General features: G+C 36.8%; 1 protein-coding gene across 15 annotated transcripts in view; it reads right to left on the reverse strand.

Annotated features, from left to right (window-relative positions):
• The window catches only part of TRIP12 (thyroid hormone receptor interactor 12), a 149489-nt gene that overhangs the window by 119729 nt on the left and 2187 nt on the right, over positions 1 to 27573 (reverse strand). The gene's annotated exons all lie outside the window — the stretch shown is intronic.

Genomic DNA, 27573 nt, shown 5'->3' on the forward strand with positions numbered 1-27573 from the left:
ATTGCATAATTGTAAAAGTAAGTTATAAAACAGGAAGAAGACAACTTTAAGAGTTGTTTATCTCTGCCACAATTAGAAGGAAAATGCTATATACGCTAAAAATGGAACTATTGTCAAGGTTTTGTTAAGCAAAACAGCAGGCACAGAATACTGGGCACAGAATATGTTATGTCAACATATATATTACTACATTTGTAATTATCATTGGCATAAATATTATCAATAGAGAATACATTAAAAAAAAACTATTTAAATCAGCTACCTTGTTAGAATAGGACCCTATAAGGCCTTTTACATTTTGAATCATGTACTATTTCCCTACACAATAAATTCTTTAAACAATTATGCATGTTGTAATTTTAACTCTATAGATGATACTTAGTAGGTAAAAGTAACCAGAAAAAATAACTCAAAATATTAGCCATTTTTAGAACATTCTTTTCTCATTTTCATTTTTTAAAATTATGTGATCTCATTAGTAAAAACGGGAGAAACAGAGTATTTTCACAGGTTTCTATATCCCAGGCACATGTTCATCTTCAAAAAAAAAAAACAAACTAATTTTGTAATACAAATCCTGTTTCCAAGAAAATGGAGTTCTTAACTGCTTAAAACAGTCTATAGAGAATGACATACAAACTTTTGCACCAAAAGTTTCTTTTGTACAACACTGTAATATAATCATCAATCAATTTATCACAGATATAGCCCAGCCCAGCCACTTCTAAGATTCAGAGCAACTCAAATCCCTAATATAAATCCTATCTTAACTCATACAGCTTATATAATCCTTCAGACTACTAATTACATTTAGAAGACTATTTTTTCTTATTCTTTAAGTCTCCAGGATTATAAACTAGTCAGCAACTTTTAGTCCATATGCCCAAGATTGCTCACAGGTCCAGTTTTAACAGGTCCAAGTCTGTTGGCTACCATAATTCGCCAGTCAGTCGGGGCTGAAGGTCAGCTTACACTAGCATTTTTAGTACATCCTCTTAAAGATGTTCCTCTCTACCTAGCCAGGAATGAACAGACAAACGGGAAAGGTTACTGAACTGATAGTCTCTAAAATCTGGTTCAGCTCTATTTTTATAAGACCCTAACCTAACATTCATTTTCACTTTTCCTAAATAGAGTACTTTTAAGTAAAGATCTAGGAACACCACTATCAGACACAGTGATTATCAAAAGGGAAGAACTATTGAGGGAGGGAGGAGAGAATGATTTGTAAATGCCTCTCTCCACCAAGGGACAGAGAGATGCCTGCTGGGTAAGAATCACTGTTATTGAAAATAAAATACAAGGTATCCTGCAGATTACACCAAGGTGCTCCCTATGGACAAAAGCAATTTATGTTTGGTAAATGACCTTTAGAGCATAGGGACACACATAAGGTAATACTTTCAGAATATTCTTCAATACATGTTCTTGTCACTGCTGTGTACTCCACCATAATAATGAAATCACAGAGGTTAATCTCTTTAACATAGCTTGTATTAGAAAGAATGCCTGCCTTGCAAAAAAATTATTTCAACATTGTGATCATCACAGATTGGTACAAACTCTTGGAAACAACAGGTATGTAGCTTGTCATTATCAGTGATAGAATCTGGAGAATTTGTTTGTGGTAAGGCTCAAGAGAAAGAAAGCAATGAAATGTAACTCAAAGTTGGGGAGAAAAGATACAGACCATTACTTTAATGCAAGGTGAACAATGTACAGTGCCAAATTTTTGTTTAAGATCATGTATGTCATAGGGATTGTGTCTAAATTCAGAAAGTCTCAGAAAATATTTTTCAAAGGTTAAAAAAAAACACCCACATTTAGAATGTCATACTCTAATGACCAGTTCCTTACATTTCTATAAATAGTAGCATTTTTACCAAAAATAAGTAGGTGCTAATGATTGCCTCTATACTGAGCCAAAACATGTACAAACCTATAGCCAGGAAAAATATAAAAGTTGTTATTCCCCAAATTAAGTTTTTAATACAGATTTCAGGGCCCTATCAGGACGCGGGTAAGGAAAAATCAAACTATTATTCAAAAGCCCCTTGCACTATTCTAATTATCAGCTAGGTTTAAGAGCTGACACAGTTACACTTTTTCTGCTATCATTACATATCACCTAATCCTATGCAAACTGTACAAGACTCCCCATATCCCATAATTAAAAACTGCCACTAATGTCCTTAGAATCCACAATCCCACTTCCAGGAATCTTCCAGGAAGCTAACCTAAAGAAACACTTGCACAAGTCTGCAAGCATATATGTAATCAAGATGCTTGCTGCAGTATGTCACAGAGGAAAAAAACTGAAGATCCAAAAGTTCTTAGTTGGGAAATGGTTAAATAAGCACACTGTAGCAATTCTATGGCATGCTTAGAGGTCCTTAAAAACAGAGGTAGATTTGTAAATACTACACTGATAGGAAACGCAGAACACTGTTAATTTCTTCAACAAATATTTAGGAGCCTATATGACAGGCATCAACAGGCATAATCTTTGCCTTGATGAAGCTTATGCTCAACTGGAAAGACACAAAATAATCAAGCTTTTTGCATTGTGGTAAGTGCTATGAAAGATGGAATAGGAGAAAAACAGGAAGTATAGAGAATAAGGAAGGGGGAAGAAAAAAGCTACTTGAGGTTGACTCACCAGGTGATACCTCTCTGAAGAGATATCTTAAGCTGAGACCTGAAGGATAATAAAGAAGAAGGGGGGAATATTGATATTTGTTTGTATATGCATAGGAAAAAATGTTCTGAAAAAATATTACCTAAATGTCTACAGTAAAGAAGAGAAGAAGTGGTAAAGAGTACCTAGGTCTTGAGTCAGTTCAAAATCTGGCTCCACCAGAAACCATGTTAACTTAGAGGAATGTCTTAATCTATCAAAGCCTTAGTTTCCTCAACTATAAAAGGAAGATAAGTATATTTCATTAAGTTGTGAAAATTAACTGAAACACTTAGAAAATATAGTAAGCAAGTTACAGGTGGAAAAAAGGAAGACAGAACCTACATATTCAGTTTTAAAAGATATCAAAGAAACAAAAGTATGGAAAATATGAACACTGACTCGACAGTTACAAATGTTAAGGAACTGTCTATTTTTTATTACACGATCAGGGTACTAGGGTACCAGCTTATGTCTTTAAAAAGAGTTCTTAATTTTTAGAGAAGCAGTCTGAAATATTTACAGATCATATAACAACTAAAATTTGCTTCCAAATAATTGGGGTAGGGGTAAAAGTATGGGTGAAAAATAGTGGCTATGAGTTGATGGTGTCATAGCTGGGTGTTGGGTATCCTCAGGTTCTTTATACTATTCTATTTTTGTGTATGTTTGAAATATCCCATAATAAAAGTCTTTTATAAAAAGAATAAGCACTCAATTATATGCTGTAATTATCTTTGGAAAGAAGGAACTGTTGCTTTTGTTTGCTTTCAAAGAATCATCACCACTGGCTTTTTTAAAAAAAATATGCCCATAGAGATTTCACCTTTATTAGAAATAAGAAAAATTAAGCTTCTGGATATAGAGCAAATCATCCTTGACCTAAATGTGTCAACCTACATTTCATTAATTCATCCTTTAAATTCCTTGTCTCCCAACTCTAACACAGTGTGAGGTTATCAACGAAAACATTATACCTTTCAGAGGTGAAGATACAAAAGAAAAACCCTACCCCCCACCCACTTGAGAAGTGGCCACAATGACCCTATCCATCTTCCACTGGTTCTGTTTTCAGAGCTCCTGAGTGTAGAAGAATTCCTTCCTCATACTTACAAGAAGTCAGGCACAGTCTTCCGATAATACGGGATACAACCACTTAACAGTGAACTTCAGAGGATGCAGAATCAATTCAACACTTCACCTAACTCTTTGCCATGGTGCTAAGCAGCTATTATACCACTCTATTCTGGCAAAAGACAAAACATCTCCACTTAAAGCTTCAGGCCTTCTGCTAAATCTTAAGTACTGACTAAGAGTGCCTTAAACATTTCACCCAGTATTGCTAAGACATAATGTAAACATGGAATACACTGAAAACAAAGTCAAATACCCAGGTGGACCCATAAATTAAGGTATATTAACAAAAGTTTTTCTCCCACACTGAGCCGTGGATCTTTCACTTATGTGTACATATAAGTGGATACAGAGAGCAATAAAGATGAGCTACGAAGGGTCTTTGGCATACTAACAGAGATAAGGACCAATGTTTCTCAAATTTTCTAGCCTAAAACACAATGTTTTCAGCTAAATAATGTGATTAAATAAAAAAATAAGTAAAAAACCACAATCAAATCAATAAGACCACAGTTACCATTCTTAAAATGGGCACAAATTTGAACAAAATTTGTAAAACAGGATAGTTGTACAAATTCAGTCCCCTCCTGAACTTTCCATCTTAATTCCTTTACTTCTTACCACCTTCCTAAGTTTATGATGAAAAATTTCAAAACAGAAAAAAATTTGAGAGCTGTTCGATAAATACCCATATTCCATCACCTAGCTTTTACCAGTAACAGTGCCTGGCCAAAGAGCCAACATATTTTTTGATGCATTTCAAAGTAAGCTTACAGACATCATTACACTTTGTGTGTATTGTTAATAAGTGTTCAAATTTTGTTTCATGTTTTCAGTTAAGTTTACATACAGTGAAATGCACAAATCTTAAGTATAAAATTCATTGAGTTTTGACAGATGCACACACCTGTGCAACCTAATTCCTTATCAAGACATAGAATGGCACCCAAGAAAACTTCCTTGTGCTCCTCCCAGCCAACCCCTGTACTTCTCCTCCCAACTCTAAAACCACTGTTCTGAGTTTTCTCAGAGATTAGTTTTACTTGTTCTACAACTTCTTATAAGTGGAACCATAGTATATGTACTCTTTCGTATAAAACTTGTTTGACTCAGCAATGATATGTGAGTCATTCATGTGGTTCGGTGTGTACATTCTTATTGCTGAGTAGTATTCCACTGTATGATTGCATCACATTGCTTATCCATTCTTCTACTGATGGACACTGGATGGTTTCTAGGTTTTGGCCATTATGAATAAAGCTGGTACAAGCATCCGTCTACAAGTCTTTCTATGGTCATGTGCTTTTATTTGTCTTGAGTAAATACCAAGAGAAGAATCAGATCATCAGGAAGATTATGATTAAGTTTTAAAGAAATCACCAGACCTTTTCTCCAAATCAGCTATACTATCTTACAATCCTAACAGTAAGTATAAAAGTTGCAGTTGCTCCATAACTGTGCCAAAACATGGTGCTCTCAGTTTTTCACATTTTAGCCCTTCTGATGGGTATGTAGTGGTATTTCATTGTTGTTCGGACTTAGATTTCCCTAACGACAAGTGATGTTGGTCACTTTTGCTTGAAGCTCTTCCCACTCCACTCTCCAAACCCAAAATACTCAAGAACTTAATTTTATTCCTAACTTTTTTTTAGTCTTTATCAATTCATGAAGTTAAAATCTAAAAATCTGTACATGTTTGGTCAAGATTTGTAATATTCTGAATAATCTGGAAGACCCAAGAAACTTCAAGCCAGCGTAACTCAAATCTTATGAATCTCAGTGCAGTGCTGCTCAATATTTAGTATGCCTAAGAATCACCTATGCATCTTGTTTAAAAATACAGATTCTTATTAAAATACAGATATGAGACCTGAGGTAATGCATTTCTAACAAGCTCCCTTGCCAGTCAGAAGACTACACCTTGGGTAGCAAGGTCTGAACGCTTCAATGATTAAATACTTGACAGAAGTAAAATACATCTTCTCTGGATAAAGGCACCTTTATTCCAGGCCTCAGGAAAACTCTACAAATAAACTAAAGACAGCACATAAGTAAACAAGGCACCATGAATAAGAACTTGGAAAAACAAGAGAAACGGTCACACATATTTCAGATATTAGAACTGTCCGACAGATAAATGTTCCCTATGTTTAAAGTTAGAAAGGACAAACTTGCAAAAGCTGAAGGAAACAATATTAAAGTGACAGATTTGAAAAAGAACCAAACAGAACTTCTAATATGAAAAATAAAGCTTAATAAACAGGTCTGGCAGCATATCAGACAAAGAAGTTATTAGCAAAGCATAAGACAGAGCAGAAGAAATTATGCAGACTGCAGCACAGAAAGGCCAAAAGGTTAAAAATGAAGAAGATATACAGAGGACAAAGGGAGAAGATCAGACATATGTTTAATCAGAATTTCAGAAGTACAAGAGTGAAAACAAGGCAGAGGCAGATTTAAACATTTAATGGCTGGGAATTTTCTGGAACTAGTGAAAGAGACCAACCCATAAATTCAAGGGGCCCAAATGATCCTAAACAAGATAAATAAAAAGACATTTACATCTAGACATGTCTTAGTGAAACCACAAAGTAGCAAAAATAGAGAAAACCTTAAAGCCTAAGAGGCGGGAGAGGTGTTTATTTTTTGACAGACTGTTAGTGGACCTCTTGACAGAAACAACAGAAGCCAGAAAACAGTGGAATTAGAGTTTCTTCAGCACACTAAAGACAGGTGTCAATCGAGAATTCTACACCAAATGAAATTATCTTTTAAGAATGAAGTTTGCGTCCCATAAAAACTGGTAAGAGTTTTCCCACCAGCGATAAAATGAAAGCAATCCCAAACACAGTATTGAGATATAAGAAGAAATAAAGGTGACAAACACAGATAAATGTAAATGAACATCAACTCTATAAAATTATACCATCCAGTTAGGTTTTAAAAAACTGATTAAAGTAAAATAGCTATTTTTAAAGTCAAGAGAAGCTTGGTAAACTGAGTTACTATTCTAAATCTTTGCCTTTTCCATAAGAAGTAAAGGTACCAGTTAATTACAGACCTTGTTAGATATACTGTTTTAGTTTCTAAAATAACCAAAAACTAGAATCACACCTCTATTAAAAATAATTAATTCAAATGAAAGCAACAAATTAAAAAAATAAAATGGTAAAAACTCTCTAGTTAAGATTATTAAACTGGATTTTCAAAGCATTTCAACTACAAGAGACAGATCTAAACACAAGGATACAGAAAGGAAGAAGACGGAAAAGTATCATGCAAACATTAGACAAAAGAAAGCTGGTGTAGCTATATTAGTATCAAAAAATTTGACTTTATAAATTTTTAAAAAGACATTATTTGGAGGTAAAAAGGGTACCTTCATAATGATAAAAGGTTCAATTCAGGAAGATAGCAATTCTTAATCAGTTTTTAAAACCTTAAAACAAAAATTTTAAAACACACTAATCCGGATTGAATTTTAAAACACCTCTCTGATATAAACAAGACAAACCAAAAAATAAGTAAGGATACAGATAACTCGAATAACACTGTTATCAACAGAATTAATGGACAACTGCAAATACATATTCTTTTCAAGCACACAGAATACTGACAGAAACTATTCATATTCTGGACCTCATAAAGTAAATCAGCAAATTCAAAGAACTGAAATCATACCGAGCACATTCTCTAACCACAATGAATAGAAATCAGTAAATCAACTATATTTCAATAAAAATTTAAAAAAATAATGATGCACAAAGGCAGACTATAAAGCATCAATGGAGAATCAGAATAAATAGAATATAAAAAAATGAATATAAATATTCAAATGTATTTTATAAATAAAAAATCAAATCAAAATAAAGGGGTTGTCAGGTCAAGGGGAATAAAAAGGAGTCAATAACAAAAAAAAGATAACTAAAAAAAAAAAATCCCATTGTTGGAAAGTAAGCACACTTCTAGAGCAACTATGTAAATACTTTTAACGTCCAAATGGCAATTAACCCAGAGTTCCCTACCCATCAGCACAGCTGTGACTGATTTTCCCCTAATTCATTACCTTGCACTTGCCCCCACGAAGTTCACCTGAAATCTTGCCTATTCACATTTTACAAAATCTTCTTGCGTTACATTTCTCAAAGTTTCTGCACATAACAACTCCAAAGAGCTCTATAGCACTTTGCAAAATTAAGACATTTCACTGGATGCTGGAAGTACAATTAAGTGTTTGCAGTCTTGTTTTCTCTAAGAAATTCTCTATGGATGTCACAACTGTTATACTGAACAAATATTTATAATTATGCACTTGCATAACACTGAAATAAAAACTTAGCATGAAAAGAAAACAAACTACTTGTATTAGACAACCGTTTGTAATATATATAACCATCTGCCTCTTCTATCCACTGTATCCCATAGAGCCTATGGAAGCTGTCACATACTAGGTGACAAATTCCCATATCCTATAACACCGACCACAGGTTAACTAGGGTTTATACTCTGCAAATGACCTATGACGGATCAACCAGAGTCATTCCCCAAGACTCTTTGGGTACCTTGGTTGTTAAGTGTAAAGCTTGGCACTATAATGGCTATCCTTAACACAGTCACATTAGGAAACAGTCTTGAGAGAGAGAGAAATAAAGCAGACATACCACAGTAAAGATAACAGGTATCTGAATTGTTGGTTTCAGTTCTTTGTTCCTAAGACCCAGCTGCCTGTTTTCATCCTTAAAGATTTCATTAGACACAAATGGGTAATCGATCTCAAACATGTTCAAAGTCTGCATGTTTTTACATCCTACTTTATTTTTTATGCTCCAAATTTGTGGCACTGCTGCTCTTTAAAACCTGACTCGTGTGTGGAGATTCATTATTTCCTCCAATAACAAAGACAAAACTATTAAGTCTTTGTATATTTGTGTTCTATACAAATACTTTGTATTCTTCTGATATGGGTCTCTCTCTTAAATCCTAACAACCTCAGCATTATAGAAAGAAAAAAGTTACTCATATTTAACAGAAGAGAGGCTCAAAGTAAATTCATCTAGGCTCAAGTATCTAAGCTTAAAATCAGATTAGCAGTCTCCTGACTCTTGCACCAATCTTCTATTACACTGTCCTTTAAAAGGATAAATTCATACCCACCAAACCCAGTTTATAACTTTCCATTTGTAGTATGTTATATAAATGTTTAAAAATCAACATTTTTAAGTGATAACACATTCAGTATCACTAAAATAAGGTTCCACTCTAAAAACTGTACCAAACAGCACTACTGAATAGATTAAAATCAATATCAAGAAATCATAAAATTTGGTAACTCTTTTCCCATCCTTTATTAAACTTTAAAAAGAAGAAAAATACGAAGATGAACCTTGTATTAGACAAGAGAAAGAACTGAACAAAACCAGAGCCACCAAATTTCTATGCTCAATCATTTCTCACAAATAGAAAAATAACCAAAACAAACTAGAGGGAGAGGTAGAAAGAGAAAGTACTGCCACACCTGTAGGATGTAAAACAGGACAGTTAAGTTTCTTCTGTGGGGGAAAAAAAAATTCACAAAAACCAACAAGAATAAACCAGAAGTGCCAAAGGGGTTCCGGAAGATTCCATCACGTGCTGTGCTGAGACATCAGCTAGCCCTGGCCTTCTTTTAAAGACAACTCAGAGGTGAGCAGGTTGGGGACTTTGGTAGGATGCATGCAAGATGTAAAGGGACTCTGAGAGGCTCAGAACAATGGAAGACCAAACTGTTAACAAACAACTAGAGTAAAAGATGATTTGCATTTCTCTAATGGTTAATGATGTTGAGCATTCTTTCATGTGTTTGTTGGCAGTCTGTATATCTTCTTTGGAGAAATGTCTATTTAGGTCTTCTGCCCATTTTTGGATTGGGTTGTTTGTTTTTTTGTCATTGAGCTGCATGAGCTGCTTATAAATTTTGGAGATTAATCCTTTGTCAGTTGCTTCATTTGCAAATATTTTCTCCCATTCTGAGGGTTGTCTTTTCATCTTGTTTATGGTTTCCTTTGCTGGGCAAAAGCTTTAAAGTTTCATTAGGTCCCATTTGTTTTTGTTTTTATTTCCATTTCTCTAGGAGGTGGGTCAAAAAGGATCTTGCTGTGATTTATGTCATAGAGTGTTCTGCCTATGTTTTCCTCTAAGAGTTTGATAGTTTCTGGCCTTACGCTAACACATATATATGGAATTTAAGAAAAAAAAAAGTCATGAAGAACCTAGGGGTAAGACAGGAATAAAGACACAGACCTACTAGAGAATGGACTTGAGGATATCGGGAGGGGGAAGGGTATGCTGTGACAAAGCGAGAGAGAGGCATGGACATATATACACTACCAAATGTAAGGTAGATAGCTAGTGGGAAGCAGCCACATAGCACAGGGAGATCAGCTCAGTGCTTTGTGACCGCCTGGAGGGTGGGAGGGAGGGAGGGAGGGAGACGCAAGAGGGAAGACATATGGGAACATATGTATAACTGATTCACTTTGTTATAAAGCAGAAACTAACACCATTGTAAAGCAATTATACTCTAATAAAGATGTTAAAAAAAAAAAGATGATAGATTACTACCTTAAGTACTGTTACACAAGAGCAACCCAAGCCCTCAGGGAGCCAAAAACCTCCCAGGGGTGGAAATATGAAAACTGTTATGGATAAAAAGTTATGTGCCCAGGACAGAAGGGAGCTGTTAGGAATGGAATGCAAAAGGGGTGTTCCACACAGAGAAACTGCTTCAGAAAAGCCTAGGAGCATGAATGAATGAACAAATGAACAGCAAACAGCTGGAGATGGGTCTGAGAGGAAAGCCTGACAACACCCTAACAATTAAAATGACAAAAGACACCCCAAACACACAACTCACACCTAAACTCTTCCAGCCAAACTGCACACCAAATATAAGAATGCGGAATGTGCTAACAGGTCTTTTAAAACAGAACATTCCCAAATATTCCATATTCCATGGATAGAAGTTTGTAAGATCCAATCACAAATTTTATTTCTACCTGTTAGTTGGACTTCTACAACTGTGGAATATCAAAAAGAACTGGTAAATTGCTCCCTGACAAGTAGAAACACCACTCTGAGTTTGGTTCTGAAGTGAACTTGGCATCTTCCAAGAACAATTTCCTATTCAGCCTTCAAGTGACAGTCATCACAGTTAACAAATAAGCATTACCTTCCAGTTAACAGAATGTTTAAATTCAAATAACAACAATTTTAAGTAGAAACAGTAAGTCAAAACTGCCAAAAGGGATGAGCCCTCCTAGGAGGAGAAAGCCAAGTAACAGGTAGTTTCCACCTACACAACAGGGCAAGATTGCTGGGGACAGGGGACTGGTTAAGATTTTAACCAACAGGAAGACACTACGTCACAATGGAACTGTCAATTCTAAAACTTAACCTAAAAGTTTGTAGAATCCAACAAACAGAGGAATGGTTTCTTTTTGGAGTGATGAAAATGTTCTGTAGTTAGACAGTGGTGATACTTGCACAACTCTGAGAATATTAAACACATTATGCACTTTAAATGGGTGAACTGCCTGGCATATGAATTATATCCCAATAAAGCCACTTAAAAAAAAAAACTACTTTGCTCTGAAAATATTTCCTGTCTTCCAAAGTATTGTATAAAAAGGAAAACCTTGAATGTGTTGCTTTTAAACCTTCAAATATGCCAACGAAGCGTGATATGCCAGACTCTTCCCCCAACAGGTATTGGGAGGTACTGTAAACCAACTGACATTTTAAAGATAAATAATCATCATCTGTTAAGAATGAAAAGACTCCTAAATACAGCAGAGTGCATTTTTTAAGGCAGTTACTAAACCTCACTGATAATCTGATTTCCTTACTACTTACACCACATCTTCCTATTCTCTATTTTAAACAAATGACAGCTTCTCACTTCACAGTCCATAAAATATAAAAATAAAATGAAAACCAAAAGTGTTTGCATAGGAACTAACAAACATTTTACTGTTAAATTCCACAATACCAAATGTTGAATGAATTTAAGCACTATGACTTTTTCTAAAGCAAGCAACAATAAATCCAACAGGGATAATATCACGTATCTGTCCCAAAAGAAGTTCTAGGGTTCACAAAGCCCTGTGATCCAAAAGAAATTACTAGTTTACCTTTTAACTAAACTTTTTAACTAAACCTGAAGATTGAGGAGTAGGTATTCAAGACAGTTATGAGGACCAGAAAAAATGTATTCTATCAACAGATGTTTATGTTCTAACTGTGCAAAGGCACTGATATGTCTTATAAGTCAGGAATATTGTTTTAAGAAAACTTTTTAAGTGTGGTTAACCACCAACTTAAAACAAAAATTTAATGATAGAAACCAATTCTTTCAGCACTTTCATTAATCAGGTTTGCTGCATTTTAAGTCAACCCATTTTAAAAAGGGGGAAAAAAACGCCTGTTGAAGAGAAAGCAGATTGCTTTAAGGTTAAAGGGGGGGTGGGGGGTAAATGTTAACTCCAGGGAGATTTAGATTAATGTCCTTAGACTACAATTCTTTACAGAGAATAATTTTCTTTTTATTTCTCCTATACTAATTTTTAAAAATATCTCTGCTCCTGGTTTACAAACCATCTGAGATATACCCACACTTCTAAAACTGCAAGGTGGGGAACCACATGAACACAAGTCATTTTACAACCTTCCATTAAGGAAAAAAAAAATCTCATTTGCATAGCACTTCATAGCAGTGACTTTACATAAATGATCTCACTTTTAAGCCTTTACATCAGGTGCACGTGTTTTGGGGGACGGAGGGGAGAATTAGAGGACATCCAGGCCCAGTCTTGTTAGCTGATATATGGGAGTGCTGGGTCTTATTCAGCTACTCATTTACTTAACAAATATTTATTGACTACCTTACTTCACAGGTTTTAGGCCTTGGGAGAAAGGGGTAAACAAAACAGTCTCTCCCCTCTCAGAACTGATATCCTACTAGGGAAGGCAGGCAAACAGCAAACAAGATAGTACTGTGAGAAAATTAAGCACTCAGGAGAATAAAGGAGGAGACTACAGTCAGGAAAAGGAAGAAGACAGTGTTCCCGACCCAAACCCCATGCGACCCACCTCTCCTCCCTGCTCAAAGAACCCTTCCTTACATGGGGTACAAACCCTTTCACCTCCAAGGAAGTAAGCTACTCCCCTGGCCCTAGAGGATGAGTCATGATTTGTATTTTCCTCAAACTGCAAGATTAGCACCTTGGAAGCAATTTAGACCAGAGGTTCATCATCAGGAGTTCACAAGCGTGGATTGAAAAAATAATTTCACTATAACCTCTAACTGAAAACCTTTTCCTTCTATCATGAACAGGCAACAAACCACAATATTACTGGCAGTACCTTTGACTTTGCACTAAGAGAAGTCACAGATATTATCATATCACATTACAATTGTTGCAGATACCTCAAAATATCATTTACACTCATCACTACTTTGAACAGCTGCTAGATCATGTTATTGAAAGGGCTAATAAAGAAACATATTACTATACTACAAGAAGCTAGTTTAACAGTTTGAGAGCCAGATTTTAACATTCTGACATATTTGGGTTTTGTCTTAAGCCTTCATTTTATGAGTTTAAAAATATTACTTTGAGGAGTCCATAGCCTCAGATTGCTAAAGGGTCATCACAAAGAAGGTTAAGAATCCTCCATCTTAAAAGGTCATAACCAGAAATTTTAAGCAAAGTAGAGAATAGAAAATAGCAGCATGTGTAATGGTTAAGTGTCAATTGTGAAACTTATTTCAGTTACATACATGTATCTACATATACACTGGTGATGCAAAGTAAGGCATTTATCATGGACTGCAGATCAAAAGAATTTTTAAAAGGCAGTGGTCTAAACCTACCTTTGTACAAAAATACCATTACATTTCTATATTTGCCAGAGGTGTGGCCTAGTTCTCCCCAGTAAGAGGTATGGTAAGGTATGCTAATCATCCTCCACGAACACTTTTGCTTTCTGTATAATAAAAAACCCAAAAAACCTCATCTTTTCCTTCCTGCCTCCAATATGAGATGGACACAATGACTTCAAGCCATGACAGTTATCTGGGGTCCAAGAGAACCACTTGCTAAGGAAGGCAGAGCAGAAAAACACATAGAGCCTGGTCCTTGCTGGAACCACTGTACAGCTGAACCATGCTGTATGAGGAAAAATGAACCCCAGTCTGTTTAAGACACTGTTAGTCATGTTTTCTAGTACTTGCAGGTGAAATGTTCCTATCTGATAAATGAATTACTATGAATAGGGTAACCAAGTAAGGTCTCTTTGAGGGGTAACATCTGAGCCAAGACCTCATGCATGAGGCAACAAACAGCCAGGTAAGATCTAGAAGAGCACTGCAGGCCAACAAGAAAAGCCAGTAAAAGGTGAAAGAAGTAGGAGATGACGTCAAAGAGGTGGGCAAGAGCCAGCCCACGCAGGACCCTGAAAGTCATGAGGAGCCTTCCAACTCTTCCCACGGACTGCCACAGCACACACACGTCTCACATACATACGAGAACATTTCCCAAGTTAATACAAAACACAAGGGAGGAAGACACCCCATTTAAAAAATTGGCTTTAGGTACAAAACTATTCCTTGTAACAGTTTTTTAAAAATCTAACAAAGGACTAGAAGATTGGATAAATTATGGTTAAGTCAAATAAATACAAAGCAAACTAATGAAGAACTCATAATGAAATAGGAAAATGTTCATCATAATAGCACGGGGGAAACATAATATGGACCCGTTTTTATTAAAACAAAAGCTAGAAGAAAATACAAAAATGTTTATATAAGATGGTAAGATTATGTATGGTGCTTAATTTTCTTATATTTTTCTTTATTCAGATTTTAACTATCACTTTGTACTTTATAATGAGAAACACATGCCTCAAAAATTCTGAGTTTTTAAAAGTTGCTCACTAAATGTAATGTAATGTGGCAACCTGGATGGGATCCTGGAACAGAAAGACATTAGGTAAAAACTAAGGAAGTCCAGGGCTTCCCTGGTGGTGCAGTGGTTAAGAATCCACCCGCCAATGCAGGGGACATGGGTTCGAGCCCTGGTCCGGGAAGATCCTACATGCCTCGGAGCAACTAAGCCCGGGCGCCACAACTACTGAGCCTGCGCTCTAGAGCCCGTCAGCCACAACTACTGAAGCCCGCGTGCCTAGAGCCCGTGCTCCCAACAAGAAAAGCCACCGCAATGAGAAGCCTGCGCACCGCAACAGAGTAGCCTCCGCTCTCAGCAACTAGAGAGAACCGCGTGCAGCAGCGAAGACCCAACGCAGCTAAAAATTAAATAAATGAATAAATAAATTTATAAAAAAAGAAAACTAAGCAAGTCCAAATAAAATGTAAGTAGTAATAATGTATCAGTATTGGCTCATTAGTTGAGTCAAATATATCACAGTAATGGAAGATCTTAAAAAAACTGGGTGAGGAGTATAGGGTAACCATCTTCGCAACTTTTCTGTAAATTTGAAACTATTGTAAACTTAGAAGTTTATTTTTTTAAATATTTAAGTCCTCTTACCTAAGACTCTTCAAACAGGCAAGTACAGTAGGAGCCATTACTAAGGAATGGTAGGCAAAGGGAAAGACATTTAGGAATTCAGGAAATTTAGGATTAAAATTAGTAACTTTAGGCATTTAGGAAGAGAAGATATGACAAGAAAGTTAAGGGCAAAAGGTTTTGCATATGTCTGCCTGGTATACAACAGGCCCTTACCTACTTCAGATAAAGGTACTTACTTTTTTTTTTTTTTTTACTATTATCAGAAGCCAGAGGTTTAAAGTATCTGTTTTAAAAAGGCCTTACTGATCCCCTCAACTAAAAAGAAAAGTACTGAAATACCTTTGAGCTACAAGAATTATCACTCTTAAAACCACATGACACAAGCCCTCACTCTCAACTTACCCACTTAATACACAATTCTAGCAAGTAGTTTTGCAACTCAACACTATAAAGCTAGAGAGTAGGGTCTAAACATATCCAAGCCCACCGACTAGTAAGGACGGGGAAGCGGAGCAGCACTCATTGAGCAAAGCAATGCAAGTTAAGTCCCTTAAAAAGCAGGGTATTTAGGAATGTCCAACTGCCAATGAGGACCTTAAGACTCTGTATAATAATGTTCACCAATGATGGCCAAGAGTCAGGACCAAGACATTCCAGCGCATTCACAGCGCTATGAAAAGTGAATAAGCACTGGTAAAGAGCCACATGAAAAAAAAAAAAGTGTTCACCACATTGACCTTTTTTCAGTAGATTTTACCACAACTATTTCTTTAAAAAAAATAATTTTTGATTAAAAAGTTTGAAAACAAATTTATCTTCTAAAAACAATAATAAAACCTTGAATTTGAGAGTGGATAAAGGGAATATGGGATACTCCTTATACTACTTTTATAACATTTTTATAAACCTGTGAACCTAGATCAAAAGAAGAAACTGGGTGCTTCCCTGGTGGTGCAGTGGTTGAGAGTCTGCCTGCCGATACAGGGGACATGGGTTCATGCCCCGGTCTGGGAGGATCCCACATGCCACGGAGCGGCTGGGCCCGTGAGCCATGGCCGCTGAGCCTGCAAGTCCGGAGCCTGTGCTCCGCAACGGGAAAGGCCACAACAGTGAGAGGCCCGCGTACCGCAAAAAAGAAGAAGAAACTGCCCCCCAAAAAGCTTTTCAAAACACTTAATGTAATAGCAGGTCAGGGATATTTTTCCTTCAATCTTTAAAGTTTCATCTTAACTATTAAATGTACTCAACACCAAAATTATAACATCTTAAAAATAATAAATTCACACTGTCAACTTTATACATTAATACAACTGTGGAAAAAAGTCATCATTTAAAAGAAATATTAGAATAAAAGCTACTATTAAATTCCTCCTAGGAGCCAATATCCTAATCAAAAAAATGTAACATAGCTACTTAACTGTGAACTAGGCAGTGTGCTTAATACTTCACTTTCATTAAAAACTCAAAGAAGGTACTTCCCTGGTGGTCCAGTGGTTAAGAATCCACCTTCCAATGCAGGGGACGTGGGTTCAATCGCTGGTGGGGGAACTAAGGTCCCACATGCCGTGAGGCAACTAAGCCCGCGTGCCACAACTAAAGAGCCCGCATGCCACAACTATTGAGCCCATGCACTGCAACTAGAGACAAGCCTGTGCGCCACAACGAAAAGATCCCGCGTGCCACAACGAAGACGTGATGCAGCCAAAAATAAATAAATAAATATTTAAAAAACCTCAAAGAAATCCTGTGAATTATGTATTTTCTATAATTTACACATTAAGCAACTTGCCCAAGGTCAAACAACTAGGAAACTAGAACCCAAGTCCATCTTGTTGCAGAGTCTACCAACACTCTCAACTGATCTCCTCCTTCAAAGCCTAAAACTCTGTCACTCAAGTAATTCCAAGATGATTCAGAGAAATCCATCTTCTCTTCTCAAACCTGTTGTTTTAGATAGGCTATCAATAAAGGAAAGGAAAATAAAAATGCTTCCGCTCAAAAAGAATGGTTACTAACAACAGTTAACACACTGAGCACTTATCCTGTACCAGGCACTGTTCTAAAAGTTTTACGTATTAACTAATTTAATCCTCACAACAAACCTATTATTATTATTCCCATTTTACAGGTGGGGAAACTGAAGACAAAATGAAGTGACTTACCGCAGGTCACACTGCTAATAGCATTAGAGCCAAAATTTAAGTTGAATCCCAATCTTTTTTTAAAAAAAATAAATTTATTTATTTATTTTTGGCTACATTGGGTCTTGGTTGCCGCGCACGGGCTTCCTCTAGTTGCAGCACGCGGGCTTTCTCTAGTTGCGGCGAGCAGGGGCTACCCTTCGTTGCAGTGCGCAGGCTTCTCATTGCGGTGGCTTCTCTTGTTGTGGAGCACAGGCTCTAGGCACGCGGGCTTCAGGAATTGTGGAATGCGGGCTCAACAGTTGTGGCTCGCGGGCTCTAGAGCGCAGGCTCAGTAGTTGTGGCACACGGGCTTAGTAGCTCTGAGGCATGTGGAATCTTTCCAGACCAGGGCTCGAACCCGTGTCCCATGCATTGGCAGGCGGATTCTTAACCACTGCGCCACCAGGGAAGTCCTGAATCCCAATCTTTGCTCTCAACCACTTACCCTAAAGTCCTTTATCACTTAGACATTATCATGCAATCTTTGAAACATATAGTGTTTTAAATTCCTATGAACAAAGTAAACAGTGGCAAGTAATATTCTGGAACAGAGGTTGGCAAATTACAGCCCACAGGCCAAATCTGGCCAACCACTTCACTTTGTAAAGTTTCAGGAGAACAGGGTCAATGGCTGCTTTCACCCTACAAGAGCTGACCTGCAAGGCCAAAAACATTCACCATCTGGCGCCTTGCAAAAAACATTTCCTGACCCCTGTTCTGAAAGATGATATTGTGTAAACCCTCCCCTAAGTAGTCAAATTAACATACATTTTTTTCTTTATCACTATAAATAAAAATAGCAGCAGCTACTATTTATCAAGTATATACTATTTATGTAAGATCCTAACAGCAACCCATTTTATACCCGAGTAAACTAAGCCTCAGAGAGTTTAAATGACTTGCCCAAGATCACACAGCTGACATATGGGGACCTTGTTTAAACAGTGTCTAGCCTCAAAGCCCATATTCTTTCTAAATGACACTTCCTTCAAAATATATAAACGTGCGTAGCCATGGAAAAGCAAAATTTTCTATGAAAACTGATTAAAATTACATGATAAAAATGCCAACTTTAAGGAGAAATTTTCATGTAAATGTATACACAGATACTGAGTCACACTTCCATCTTATTTTCTATTATATTTATATTTTTGCTGTTATTCCAATTGGCGTTATAACCCAGGGATACTCAAAGCATAGGAAGAATATGGCTATCTTCCTTATGTAAAGATATGGGACAAAGAAGTCATTAAAATAAACACAGAATGCAGAATATATTTACTTAGCACAGTTAACTCTCCTCTGCCACTTCTGAAAATTTATATCCTCTTCTGATACAGACTCATTCGCCCTCATTACACTCCTTGTCTAGAATGTCCGACTCTTCAGTTCACCCACTCACCTATCCATCTCCACCCCACCCCACCCCCGGAGACTCTGTTAACCCATGTAAAATACCATTGTACCAAGGAAAGAATTCAATAGAGGTTAGTTGCTGTAGCTTTTATTCATGAAGCCTTACTATTATTATGCCATTAATCTCCCATACCACTGGACTGATTTATATCACTACGGACTATACTAAACATACTTACAGCGAAAGTCACATCACAAGGGTAATGAAACGAGGAACTGAATTCAGAATTCTATGTGGGCAAGTATACATGGATGCAGATAACACAACTATTCTGAGAAATATCTTGGTAATATTTTTACCATATTCTCTATTCCAAACAGCTAGTCACCTGATAAGGCATCTGACTTATGTCTCAGAATTCAGCTTAAGAGTTTTCATGGTTAATTTTGTCCCCAAGTTTACCACCCCCTCCTAATGAGACTATAAACTCAAGGTCAAGGACCACATCTGTATATCTTAACCTATAATAACGGGTTTGAAATAATAAGTGTTCAAAACTACTTATAATAATACATACCACTTGCTTATTATTCACATATATTAATTCCATCTCCACTGCTAACTTCAGACTAACTTCACTGAGAACAGAGATGTCTTAAATGGTTGTTTTTCTAGATTTGAGAGTATTGCTTATTCAATTCAAGAAACACCTTTAAAAATCAATGCAGCACTTACTGAAACCAAGATAATTTCTTCCCTTGTACCATGATGCTAATACCAGCCCTTAAAACAGAAATAATTGCAGAATTTTTTAGAATTATAGTTTTACTAAGTCCTTGGCTTCACATACCTTAAAAACATATGGATTAAGCCATTCCTAATTTTAAAACTCTTAATATGGAAACTTCCCAAATCCTTTACTATATAGCATTATATGTTCAAGTAAACTCAGCAAGTATCCTGAAAAAGTTCTAAGTTTCTCTAAATATAGTAAACTCAAGTTAACTGCACAATTATGAATCCTCTTAATTTTAGTAACAAAAACCAAAGCATTAATATGCTGAATATAAGTAAACGCATGAGTGAAGCAGAAGGCCCAGCCCACAGAAGAGGCAGAAAAGCTGCTATTCCAGCAAACATTAAGTTTACCAAAACCTCAGCTGATGCAAGAAATATAAATTGAATATCACCTAAAACAGGTGCTACAATGAAGATCCCAAATGATGGTCTGTTATCTCTTCAGTGATTCCTCTCAGTAGTTTGTGTAATGAGAAAGATACCTGGGAAAAAAATGGCGTGGCCTAATATCCAGGCAGCTGAAAAGTAATACTAGCTGGTTAGAAGAGGCAGAAGCAGATTATCTTACAGTGCCACACCAAAGGCTGAAATTCCCCAAGTCTTACCTCATAGCAGTAACTGGAAGGGCAAAACTTGTCAAAAGGCAGGGTGAAGAGGAGATGGACTCTGCAATTAAAAGTCTAGTTTTCTGACAAAAGTATTTTGAGGCCAAAATGTGAAAATCAATACTAAAATTCCTAATGACAGTTGAGAAATAATTAGCAAACAGGTCTGATCACGAAGTTAAGAACTACGGAATCTTCTCAAAAATGAGCCTAGTGGGCTTCCCTGGTGGCGCAGTGGTTGAGAGTCCGCCTGCCGATGCAGGGGACACGGGTTCGTGCCCCGGTCCGGGAAGATCCCACATGCTGCGGAGTGGCTAGGCCCGTGAGCCATAGCTGCTGAGCCTGCGCGTCCCGCAACGGGAGAGGCCACAACAGTGAGATGCCCGCGTACAGGAAAAAAACAAAAACAAAACAAAAAACCGAGCCTAATTTTTGCCATCTACTGAGAGAAGGGCCCAAATACTTTTTGATCTGAGATGGAAGGGCAGACATCAGGTCTAATTTCCTCTGGAGACTAACCCACCCGCTTTCCCTAGGTGGGCAGAAGAAATGGAAATACATGCTTGATAAAGGAAAAAACTAGGAAGCTGCATGACTGTCTTGCAGAAAAATAAGCACTACTGCCTGTTGCAGCAGTAAAATACAGAGACTTCACAAATGTTTTTATTCTGAAGTCCACAAAACCCCACAAATTTTGTACTATACAGCCTTAACGTATTATTTTACATCATAAACTTGCACTAACAGCTAGCATCTCTGCTATCCCCACATAAGGAAAAATCAAGTTAATTCAAACTACAGACAGCAGTCTACAAGAACATACTAGAAACAAAAGCTGCTAAAGAAAGCTAAATATTATGGCTATCAGACCCCCAAATAAAATATTCTCTTTGGCTTTATTTTCCCTTCAGCCACATGTAACCTGATTTCCCATGTTTGAAATCCTGTTGTACGTACTTTTTTAAAAGTAAAAGGGGTAACAAATAGTCTACTGTGACATAAACCAGAGTGCGAGGTAAATATTTTATTAAAATATTTAACTTGATTAATATTAATTTGCACCTTTCGAAAAATACGTAAAAACTTAAACCACAATTTGCTTTTGTTTTAAACATTTTTTAGTGCATTAGATACTAAGCAAAAGGTTTTCCTATAAATAAGACTTGACAAATAACTGAGTAACTCACAAAAAACATGTATTAATTCTTAAACAGTACTGACTTTTTTAAAATCTCTGAATAAACAATAGTTGAATGAGTTAAGGGAATGATTGCCAGCTTCCACTAAAGGAAGAATTCTGTGACTGAACAGAGGGGCAGTGGGAGTCGACACTTAACCAGCTCCTGCCTACAGAACAAAACTTTTTAAACTATTAAGCAGGGAAACTGAACAAGAAGTAAGTTTGACCTCCACTGCTTTTATTGCCCCAAAACTTACCACAAAGACCCTTATATACAGTCCTAGAAAGGGAAGCAATTTCATAAAAAGATAAATAAGATCTAAAAGCACGTTTAGTTTTCTTTTCAGTTCATTTACAAATTAAATATCTTTTCATGTTGTCACTGCCTATTCATGTATCTACCGTAACTTCAACACGTCTATTTAAATCGAATTTCTTAATCTCCCATTTAAGAACCTCAATAATCTCAGCCCAAATTTCCTGTTATTTCATAAATGTGGACCCTCTACTCCAGAGGGCCTTTAGACCCTCACCACAACTACTCCTTTAAGCTCCCGGTCCTTTCTACACCTATCCGAACAATCAGGGCCAGCTCAAGCCCCTCCTCTCTCCATAAATTCTTCCTCAATAACTTCAGTCTCTCTCTAAACTTCTGAGTATTCACTGTATAAAACTCAACTTTGTACTTAAAAACAAATATGCACAATGTTATATTCTTTTGACATAATTTGAATTTATCTGCAATATGAGTACATTTTGAAATAAGAGATCTCATTTTATAAGTCTCTTATTTCTCCTCAGCACTCTCCAAAAGGGTAAGCCTTATATGGAACCAGAAATGCACATGCATTCGTTACTGATGAAATATGTGTACAATGAAGGCACTTCCAACAATTTATTCAGTACAGCCAAAAAAGCATGCCCTAATTCATCTGTTTCTTAAATTAGACTCTCATATCAGGTTTTCTAAATGCAGAAAACTTGCATTTAGAATATTTACAGAATACTTCTCTATGCTAATTATACATAGTTATCAAGTCAGTTTAAGAATAAAAGTGATTATCAACTAAATGAAACATAATGAAACTCAAAGGACAAAAACTAAGTCATTTTTGTATTCTTCCCAGCACAGTCCTGTGGTGCACAGTAAGCACTCGATAAAAACTTGTAATGATATAAACAAACTTTCATCTACTAATGAACATAATCCCCAAATGCTAAACCTGGAGTAACCAAGTCACTCAAACAGTCCAGTGCCTTAACAATCCCTTAAGTACCTGATTTTAATGAGCCTAATTCTGAAAATTTTATATTCTAGGATCCTACACTCAGCTACCAAGCCCTGAAAAACTAAAATAAGCCAGTTGAGGGAATTCCCTGGCAGTCCAGTGGTTAGGACTGTGCACTTTCACTGCTGAGGGCCCGGGGTTCGATCCCTGGTTGGGGAACTAAGATCCTGCAAGCTGCCAAAAAATAAAATAAAATAAAATAAGCAAGTTCACAGTAAACTGTGTCAATACTTTACTATTATTTCACAATATAGTTTCTCAATGTGTCACCAAAATGAACTCTACCACTGCCACCTATCATGTACAATACATTATGTTGGAGCCTTGTGCCAGCCTCTGTGAGGAGAGAAGAATGGGACCTCTACCCCCAAGAAGCCAAAGATATCATAAGAAAGATGTAAACAACTAATAAGACAGACTGTGAAAGCCATAACTGAAACAAATAAAATGTTGCAGAAGGGAGAAGGGGAGAAGAGAGTGAAGACTGAAAATCTTACAGGAGCTACTCAAAGAAAGTTAAGGGTGTTTGGGATTGACATACATACACTAATATGTATAAAATGGATAACTAATAAGAACCTGATGTATAAATAAATAAGTAAAATTAAATTAAAAAAAAAGCAAGTTAAGGGTGTACATGTAGCTACAAAAGGTACAAGATGGGGGAGGGGTGACAACCCAGGTAGACAGACAATCAAAGTCAAGGCAAGAATGAAGTTCCTGGGTGTGTTCAGAGAGGAACAAACAGCCCAATCTGACTGCATGCAGCCAAGAGTGCAAAACAGGATTACAAAATACTGGGGCCATAGAAGTTACAGAATTTTCACACATTTGCTGTTTACAAGGCAACTACAAGCACTTGGGTTTTACAAATTTTTTTTAAAAAGGGGGCTGGGGGAGGCCCTCCATATGATCTCCATGAACCTGCTCTCTAAGGACACAAAGCAGCTTAAATTACAACTCAACAGTGAATTACAAATAGGCTATCTGTACAAACTCACTTTGGGTTTCCAGGGCATCACACGTTTACCAGTACGAGGACTTCAAAATGAGTTAATGTGACCTTAAGATGGCACAAGGTACATCTATTTATTCAGAACGCTGCCCATGGGTGGAATGAGTAGGAGTTGTGAAGTCAGGGTGGAACTCACTGGTTTTGACAGCCAACAAGTTGATTAAGATACACATTGAAATGCTGTAACTTGAAGTCTCGAAGGCTTGTTGATAGACACTTCAGCTTATAAATAGCATTCAAGAATCCATGTAGGGGTAATAACATATTTATAGAAATAAATACACCCTTTCTAAAAAGAAACAGAGTAAGCTAAAATGATGTATAAAACTCAATTTTGGGACTTCCCTGGTGGCGCAGTGGTTGGGAGTCCTCCTGCCAGTGTGGGGGATGCGGGTTTGGGCCCTGGTTGGGGAGGAGCCCACGTGTCACGGAACAGCTGGGCCCGTGCGCCACAGCTGCTGGGCCTACGCTCCTAGAGCCCGTGCTCCACAAGAGCAGCCACTGCAATGAGGAGTGGCCCCCGCTCTTCGCGGCTGTAGGGGGCCCGCGTGCAGCGGCAGGGACCCAATGCAGCCAAAAGTAAATAAATAAATTTATTAAAACCAAAAACAAAAAATACCCCTCAATTTTATACTTAACACGCACACTGTCTCAAAACATACTTAGGGCCTCATGAAGCATTTAAGAGATCAACTAGTACATGCAAATAATGGACAACTGAAGAATATGAAATGGCTTGCCCTAATTTTTTTTAATATATATGATTCAAAGTAACTTGCAGTCTCTAAAATATATACCAACAGATTAAGAAGAAAACTCCCAAAATCTTGTTAGCATTAATAGTGATCCAAAATGTTTATCAAAACAAATCAAATAGGACATTACATTAAACCATTACAAAATATTTTCACTTTCAGAATCATCTTATTCACACAAGACTTATTCCTTTAATAAACATTTAAAGAATCTTTATTAAGGGCCAGGCACTGTGCTAGATTCTAGGAATAAAAGAGGAATGACTAACTTCAAGGAATTCATAATCAACTAAGGAATACTATTCTATGCTCAAAATAGTTTCAAGTAGAATACCTACATACATAATATTGATAAAAGTATGTTCTAGGTAGAACAGTGTTAACAAATGAGGAAATGGTCAATGCAGCAATGAACCAGTGGAGGAAGGGCTCTGTGTTCCAATCCATCTCTGTAGCCTAATCTCCTGAAGAGTGTTGAGCATTTACATGACAATTAACTCTAGGGTCAGTGGCCATAACCACATATTTCAGGTTAGGCATCTGAAGCTCACAAAGGTTAAATTACTTGCCCAAGGTCACAAACATAGAAAAGGCATTTCCAGAACTGGAACCCAAGTCTTTTACCTTCACATCAGATATTCACTTGAACAGCGCTGTTCATTAATGAAAAAACAGAGTAACAGGCAGCTTTTTTACTCTAGGCCCCTAGAATGACTTTTTATATCAAGCATAACTGCAAAACTGACTATTAACAGCTCCTGCACACTCAAGACAAAACCGGTAAGTCTGAAAAATCGCCAAGATTTTTCTTCTGGCTAATCCAGTTTAATGAAACTACTGAAGAATAAAAACCAAAATCTCTAAGTCCTCAGAGAAAAACTATCGAGCACACTTATCAGTCTACGAAACAACTTCTTTTGCCTATACCCTGAAACTATCAATAAACTGGGATAAAGAACTGCATTTTTAAAAATCCAGGACATCAGCCAAGTTAAGTTTTACTTAAATAAAAGTCAAAAGACTGGTTCGGCATCAGTATGCTTATCTATTTACCATAAATAACAGCAAGCACACACTGTGTACAGAGTAACCTAGCAGACCAGGTCGAGACTGTAAAGAACAATTTGCTAGAGGTTTATGTCTTTAAGAAATCTGTAGCATAGCTGTCTGAACTATACCCAGGCACTAAAAGAAAATACACAATGTAAAGCTAACACTACATGTTAAGAACTACAAGCACCAAAATTATATAACAACCTACAAATTATATGTCTTATATAATATCCACCAAATTCTTACTCTTCCACCCTACCCAGGCACTCTGATGGCACAGTAGTGAGGAAGATGTCAGAGACTGTGAGCCCTACACCAAACAGCATCCTGAGAAATCTGTTGGGGCCAAGAACCTTTCCAAGCAGGAAGACTGGCTGCATAGCCAGCAAGGCCAGGGTAACATTACTGGTTTGGAGTGGGGAGGAAAATGGGTGTTATTTTCAATCAGGTTTATGAGTATACCTTCAGGCATAACACAATGACATTTAGATAATCCTTGCCCTCAGGAAGCATATAATTCAGTCAGGGGAACAAAAGCAATGCATGTCCACAAACCTAGCACTATAATCACAAAATGAAGCACATATAGATAACAAGAAATAAAAGGAAAAGATCATGGGGTAGAAACTTTTGAGGAAGTGCTTGTGAGTTGCAGTGAACCTAAAATGATTCAAATGTGGGAAAAGTGCATGTCAGGCTGGCAGTAGCAAGAACCTGAATGAAGATGAAAAGCAACAAGCAGGTTGCTTTTTCAATCTGAGTCCATCAAATTACCTCAGGAAAAAGGCAAAAATAAAGTGGCAATTGGTATCACATTTGCTCACAAAGAACCCCACCCATCCACTTAAAAGAATTAAAAACAAAAAACTCCCCAGATTCCGTAAAGAAAACAGATCAAGATTCAGAAATGTTTTTCCTTAATTGTAGTCTCTGATATTAGAAAGTCAATTTCATAAGAGCCACAAACCAGAATAGGTATAAATTTTGTCCATAATAAAAACACAAAGAAATCTGTCTGAAGTTTCTCTCAACAGAATTAACAAAGTTTGGGGAACAAGCATACTGATGCAAAAAAAAAAATTACTGTAACATAAAAATTGGGCCCAAGTTCCACTACCAATCTAGCAGAAACTTCAAATTATGAAGTGCTATAAACTTCGTATCTCCAACCTACCTTACGTAGACACCGCCCACCACCACCACTGAGGAAAGTTATCTTTTTGTAATTACCTCAAAATAGATAATGTAATTTTCTAAAGCTAATGACAATTGTCTTTAACTTACTTAGCAGTCTGTAGTTTTTCACAGCCCTTATGTCCACTGGATCTCACAACCAGCTGGTAGGCAAGATAGGGACTACCCACCCCCATTTTACAGATTAAAATAAATGGAGGCCAGATAGGGTCAGAGAATAGCTCAAGGTCACACAGCTACTAACTGGCAGTGTTATGAATTCCCAGGCCAGCATGTGTCTTCTTTGCTAGGATGATGTCCTTAAAATAGGATCATACAACCTTAACCAGATAACAAATGCAGTAAGCTTGAAAGTCAGAATGGAAAAGTAAACATTCCTTCAAATTTACTTTGCTAGGTGAAAGCACTGATTTTACCCTGGCCTAGCATCCCATTCATCTTAAAAATATTTGTTTAGCACCTTCAGGAACTCTAGCTGCCAAAAGTGTTCTAAAACTTTTAGAAAGTAAATGAAAAATAAAACAAAAAGCCTGTTCATGGACACAAATTAAATAGGAAACGTCAGCTGAACAGACTTAAAAACCACTCAAACTCCTGAAAAAACTGGGAAGCGAATGGAAACAATGATAATCTTCATTACAGTTCTTCGATTCTTATGGATATTGGCACATTCACAGAAAGGCAGATGTGGACAAAGTCCACAACCCCCAGCCATGTTAATGTGCTCTATTAAGCTTAAAATAAATGAAATAAAAGCCCCCCAATT

This window comes from Leucopleurus acutus (genome assembly GCF_964270905.1).
Source record: "Leucopleurus acutus genome assembly, chromosome: 6".
NCBI lineage: Eukaryota > Metazoa > Chordata > Mammalia > Artiodactyla > Delphinidae > Leucopleurus > Leucopleurus acutus.